This window comes from Lynx rufus, unplaced genomic scaffold, assembly GCF_022079265.1.
Source record: "Lynx rufus isolate CCGP_SWC_20201006 ecotype Redwood Valley unplaced genomic scaffold, mLynRuf1.p SCAF_22, whole genome shotgun sequence".
Classification (NCBI taxonomy): Eukaryota; Metazoa; Chordata; class Mammalia; order Carnivora; family Felidae; genus Lynx; species Lynx rufus.
Genome location: NW_025814837.1, coordinates 9,986,355 through 9,992,595, shown reverse-complemented (window position 1 = coordinate 9,992,595; position 6,241 = coordinate 9,986,355).

Sequence of the window (6,241 nt, the reverse complement as noted above, 5' to 3'; positions counted from 1 at the left end):
ACCAGCTTTTTAGAAACATGAACTGATACTCATTTTGCTATGGTAATTTTTGCTTAATTTTACTCAAAGTTTGGGATCATTTTACCAAATGAAAGCTCTTATAGTTTCTCAAACATAAAACAATAATTTTATTTTTTAAATCACTTTTTCCTTTTCATTAAAAGAAATGTCAGGTGCGTTCTCAGTTCCTTACAAATATATTTTCTCAGTATACTTCATCAGAGCCACTTGTGTTACTTGTTAACTGCATTTTTCTGGGCCCTTCCCAGGTGTATAGAATTAGAATGTCTGAAATTCTGATCAATTCATCAGCAACTTATCAAAATGTATTTAAATCCATCCATTTCTCACCATCTCTGGGATTACAATTTTAATCGAAATCATCTTCATCGTGTGCCTGGATTCCTGCAGTAGACAGGACTTCCTGTCTCCACTTAAGACATTATGGTCCGTTATTCATACAGCAGTGAGAAGGATCTTCAAAAGCAGAAGTCTGATTATGTCCTTTCCCTCTCCGCTGCTTAAACTGTTCCCAAGGCTTCCCCTTATTACTAGAATAAAACCCAAATGCCTTCCCATTCTCTTCAAAAGACTTTCATGATCTGGCCCCTACCTACCTCTCCAATTTCACTTCACTACACTCTTCTTCTCCTTGATCCTGACACCCCAGCCACACTGGTCTCTAGGTTCACTAAACACACCAAGGTTAAGGTGGTCCCTGTGCCATGGTACTTTCTATTCCTGTTGTTTGAAGAGTCTTTCTCTGGAGTTTGGTGTGTTTGCCTCTAAATCATTCAAACTCTCAGCTCAAATGTCATTTCTCACCAGATATTTCCTCATAATTCTAGCCAAAAACTCTTCCCCATTTTGTCATTTGCCTACTATAGTTTCTTCTTAACTGTTATTAGAATTTGAAATTAGCTTACGTGTTTATTTTCATTTTTATTCAGTGTCCTCTTTAGAATATAAATCCCTTGAATGCAGGCACCACTAAACTACCCAACATCTTTAAAAATTTTTTTAATGTTTATTTATTTATTTTGAGCGGTAGGGGCAGAGAGAGAGAGAAAATCTCAAGCAGGCTCCCCCTGACATGGGTCTCAATCTTATAATCTGTGAGATCATGTCCTGAGCCAAAATCAAGAGTCAGATGCTTAACTGACTGAGCCATCCATCCAAGCTCCCCTACCCAACATCTTAATGTGCATTTTATTTTTTAATTTTTTTTTAAACTAATTTATTTATTTTGATGGGGCACCTGGGTGGCTCAGCTGGTGAAGCGTCTGACTTCGGCTCAAGTCATGAACTCACAGTTCGTGAATTCAAGCCCTGTATTGGGCTCTGTACTGACAGCTCAGACCCTGGAACCTGCTTTGGATTCTGTGTCTCCCTCTCTCCCTGTTTCTCGCGCGCTCTCTCTCAAAAATAAATAAACATTAGAAAAAAATTATTTATTTATTTTGAGTGAGTGAGAGAACACGGGGGAGAGGCAGAGAGGGAAAGACAGAAAGTCCCAAGCAGGCTTCATGATGTCTGTGCAGAGCTGGATGCAGGGCTCGAACTCATGAATTGTGAGGTCATGGCCTGAGCTGAAATCAAGAGTTGGACGCTTAACTGACTAAGCCACCCAGGGGTCCCTGGAATTAGTAAGCTCAGGTCATGATCTTAGAATTAGTAAGAATACCTCAATAGGTGTCTTAGCTCAGGCTGTTACAAAAAATACCATAAACTGGGTGACTTACACAACAGACATTTATTTCTTACAGTTCTGGAGGCTGGGAAGTTCAAGATCAAGGTGTCAGCAGATTCAGTTCTTGGGGAGACCCCTATTCCTGCCCTGTAGATGGCCACCTTCACATAGCACAGGCACAGCAAACTCTGTTCTCTTCCTCTTTCTATAAAAGAATTAATCATATCATGGGGGGGGTCCACCCTTATGAACTCATCTAAACCTAGTTACTTCTCAAAGTAGTAACTCCAAATGCCATCACATTGGGGGTTAGGACTTCAACATGAATTTTGGGAGATAACATTCAGCCATAACAATAAATATGCAATGAATGTAAAAATATAGTTAATAATGAAGAAACATCGTAAAGCACATATATATAAAACATGAAACTATTACTATTTATCAAAGATATTAAACAAAAAAAATTATAATGATAACCATTTTTCTCTCTTAACACAATGTCTGGCATAGTGTGATCTCTCAATAGATACTTTTTTCAAGCAGTCTATCAGCAAAATTTCTCAATTAATAGTTCTTCACACAAAGATGTGGTGGAACTGGCACTTTGTAGTAGCATTAATGGTATAATTTACACATTCCAAAGCAATTTGGTGGTGGCATTTTACCTCTGGACACAATATTCTACTTCTGGAAATATTTCCTGGCACTCTAATCCAAAATGGAACCTATGTGCAGGATTATATTTATTGCACTGCCATTCATATTAACAAAAAAAGGGAGGACATAGAGTCCAATATTTTTTTATTTTTTTAAAGACCTCTTTTTCTTTGTTGTTGTTTTTTTAAATGTTTATTTATATTTGAGACAGAGAGAGACAGAGTGTGAGCAGGGGAGGGCAGAGAGAGGGGGAGACACAGAATCCAAAGCAGGCTCCAGGCTCTGAGCTGTCAGCACAGAGCCCGACGCAGGGCTCGAACTCATGAACTGCGAGATCACGACCTGAGCTGAAGTCAGATGCTTAACCAACTAAGCCACCCAGGAGCCCCTATTTTTTTTTTTCTAAGTAATCACTATGCCAAGTATGGGGCTCAAACTCATGACCCAGATGTCAAGAGTTGCAGGCTCTACCAACTGAGCCAGCCAGACATCCCAAGTCCAATACTTTGTAAAATGTGGCCTTTTGGTTGACACTGTCATTAAATACGTTAATACATTTTTCAGTTTACTGTCAGGTCAGCCTGGAAATAATTTTATCTCTAAATTATCACATTTAAACTCTGGCATTTATGGTTAGTTTTAATTTAACTCCCAGAGGGCAATCCTATTCACTATTTCCAAATTCTTAGGAAATATTTTATTGTTGCTTTAGTCCTCCTACCCCCAATAAATCATATTGTTTCATGCCTCTGCAATTTTGTATACTTCCTTAGCCTAAAATAAGTTTCACGATTTCTCTGAAAAGACTTTTGTCAGCCATCCAAAGTAGAGTCAACAACACCATCCTTTATATCATCACTATCCCTTGACCACACCTCCCTTGCTACATTTATCATATTTCTTTGTTTATATACCTGATTCTCATGAGACTGGAATTTCCTTGAGGGCAAGGCATGGCATTTATCTTTACCTTCACAGAGGCTTACTATAAACTCAATACATGTGTCTTAGTCTGCTAGGGCTGTTGTAATAAAATACCACATACTGAGTGGGTTACACAACAGAAACTTACTTTGTCATAGTTCTGTAGGCTGAAAAGTCCAACATCAAGGTCCATCAGGGTTTGGTTTCTAGTGAGAGCTCTCTGGCTTTCAGATGGCCACCTTCTTGCTGTGTCCTCACATGACAGAGACAACATAAGAAAACTCTCTCTTGTAAGGGCATTAATCCCATCATGAGGGCACCTTCATGATCTCATCTGATCCTAATTACCTCCCCCAGGCCTTATGTCCAAATACTATCACATGGGAGGTTAGGGTTTCAATACATGAATTTGGGGGGGAAGATAGTTTATTGTAACATGTTTGTTGGATGGAAAAATGAATAGCTGATAAATTGATTAGAATACTCATGTTAGCTCCTTAGCATATTTTTTTCTTACTAGTAAAGTATATATGGGGAGCGAAATTATAATGAAGAGAGCAGCATTATCTCTGAATTTGCTCAATATTTTTTCCCTAGAACTTAGCACAATGCCACACATCTTTAGGCACTCAATAAATATCTGGGGAAAAATTGGTAAATAAATTCTAGTTTGAGGAGTATAGGCAAGATATTCCTTTAATGAGTAAAGCCTTTGACCTAGATGCATCTCTTTTCTCTAGATGTACAACTGCCGGTCAAGTGAGCCAATCTACTATACAGATTCTCTCATAGACAGGATTCTAAAGCAGCAATTCAGGCCACTGGTATAGCTCTTATAGGAGAAGCAGTATTATTTCGCCTTCATTCAGTACGATTGGAGGTACGGTGCTAATTCTGAGAGACCATTGTACGTTATATATTACAGTTGCTGATTTTAATTTGCTCCACATTACACAGTGTAGTAATTTGCTAGAGTTCACTTAGGTAACCAAATAAAATTGCCTAGCCCAGGTAATCAGATAAAATGAAGGAAATGTTTAAAAGACTATTATATGTCTTGACATATAATATATATATTTCACTATACCTCTAAGTGTATTTAACCTTGTTCCTTTGACACATTCTTAAACAATGTATGGAAGAAGGTCAAAATTCTGTAAGTAAAATCATACTGTCCTTTGACAGTATTTCAAAAATGTGTTCTCCAAATATTCAGTCTTAAGGCACACTGGTTGGAAAACTATCTTAAAGAAAAATAATAACTTTCTAATAAAAAGTTTTCAATAATGTAGTCAAACTCTTAGGAACAGAAAATAGAATGGTGGTCGTCAGGGCAAGAGGGAAGGGGAAAAGGGGAGTTGTTGGTCAACAAATATAGAACTTCAGTTTCAAAAGATGAAAAAGTTCACTTGTTACATAACAAGGCGCATATAGTTAACACTAGACTATGTACTTGAAGATGGTTAAAATGAGGGGCCCCTGGCTGGCTCAGTTGGTGGAGTATGCAACTCTGGATCCTGGGGTCATGAGTTTGAGCCCCATGTTGGGTGTAGAGATTACTTAAAAACAAAATCTTAAAAAAATGGTTAAAATGGTAAATTTTATATATATTTTTTATCACAACAAACAAACAAACAAACAAAATTGGTATGTGGGTAAACCAAATACCATGGTGTAAATATAATTCTATGCCAGTTTGGGAAATCATAATTGTCAGTGAAATTTAGGAAAGAGGTATCATCTCACTGGTAACGTTCTTGAGATTTCAAAAATAAAGTATTTAAATATAGAGACTGAACAACTCTCCTCCCTGTTGCTATTTTTTCCACCCACTGGTCTCTCTCCAGACTTGGGATAAAGTTTAAGGTTTTAAGAAGCTTTAGAAAGCTTTTAGAAGAAGCTTTGCTTGCTTCTGTTTTCCCCTATTAGTAATGGTTCTACATTCTCTTAGATATTTATTGTTTTGAGCCACCAATCTGGATTAGTATCACTTAATTATAAGACTTTTGATGGAATTCTTAAGAAGACAGTTTTTGTTGTTGTTGTGGTGCTGTTGTTATTGTTGTTTCTCACACTGAGTATCTTCAGCTCAAATAATTTAGCATTTGGGGACCACTATGAGGGAAGAATCTGCCTGAGACCAAAAGGAATCCAAGGAAAGCAGAGCCAAGAGAAAGTGAAAAAACTAAATCATGAGGTATCTTTTGAGCCTCTGGTTTCAAATATGCATCATCTCAGCTTTACCATGGAATCATGTGAACTAGAGAATTCTATTTATTGCTTAAGCCATTAAAAGAAATTTTTATTTATTTATTTATTTATTTAGAGAGACAGAGAGAGCAGAGGAGGGACAGAGAGAGAGGGAGAGAATCCCAAGCAGGCTCCATGCTGTCAGTGTGGAGCCCAACTCAGGGCTCGAACTTATAAGCCATGAGGTCATGACCTGAGCCGAAACCAAGAGTCAGATGCTTCACTGACTGAGCCACTCACGTGCCCCAGCTTAAGCCATTTTAATACTTGGTTTTCTATTACTTGCAGGGCAAAGAAACTTGACCAATAGGGATTCCATGCAATATTTCTGCATTCTTTTTTTTTATTATTTTTTAATGTTTATTTATTTTTGAGAGGGAGAGAGCAAGCAAGCTGGGGAGGAGCAGAGAGAGAGGAGAAGAATCTGAAGCAAGCTCCAGGCTTTGAGCTGTCAGCATAGAGCCCGACATAGGGCTCGAACTCACACCGTGAGATCGTGACCTGTGCCAAAGTCGGATGCTTAACCGACTGAGTCACTCAGCTGCCCCAATATTTCTGCATTCTTAAAATGCATTTCTCCCAGGGGTGCTGGGTGGCTCAGTTGGTTAAGTGTCTGACTTCAGCTCAGGTCATGATCTCAGGGTCCGTGGGTGTGAGCCCCACATTGTGCTCTGTGCTGACAGCTTAGAGCCTGCAGCCTGCTTTGGATTCTGTGTC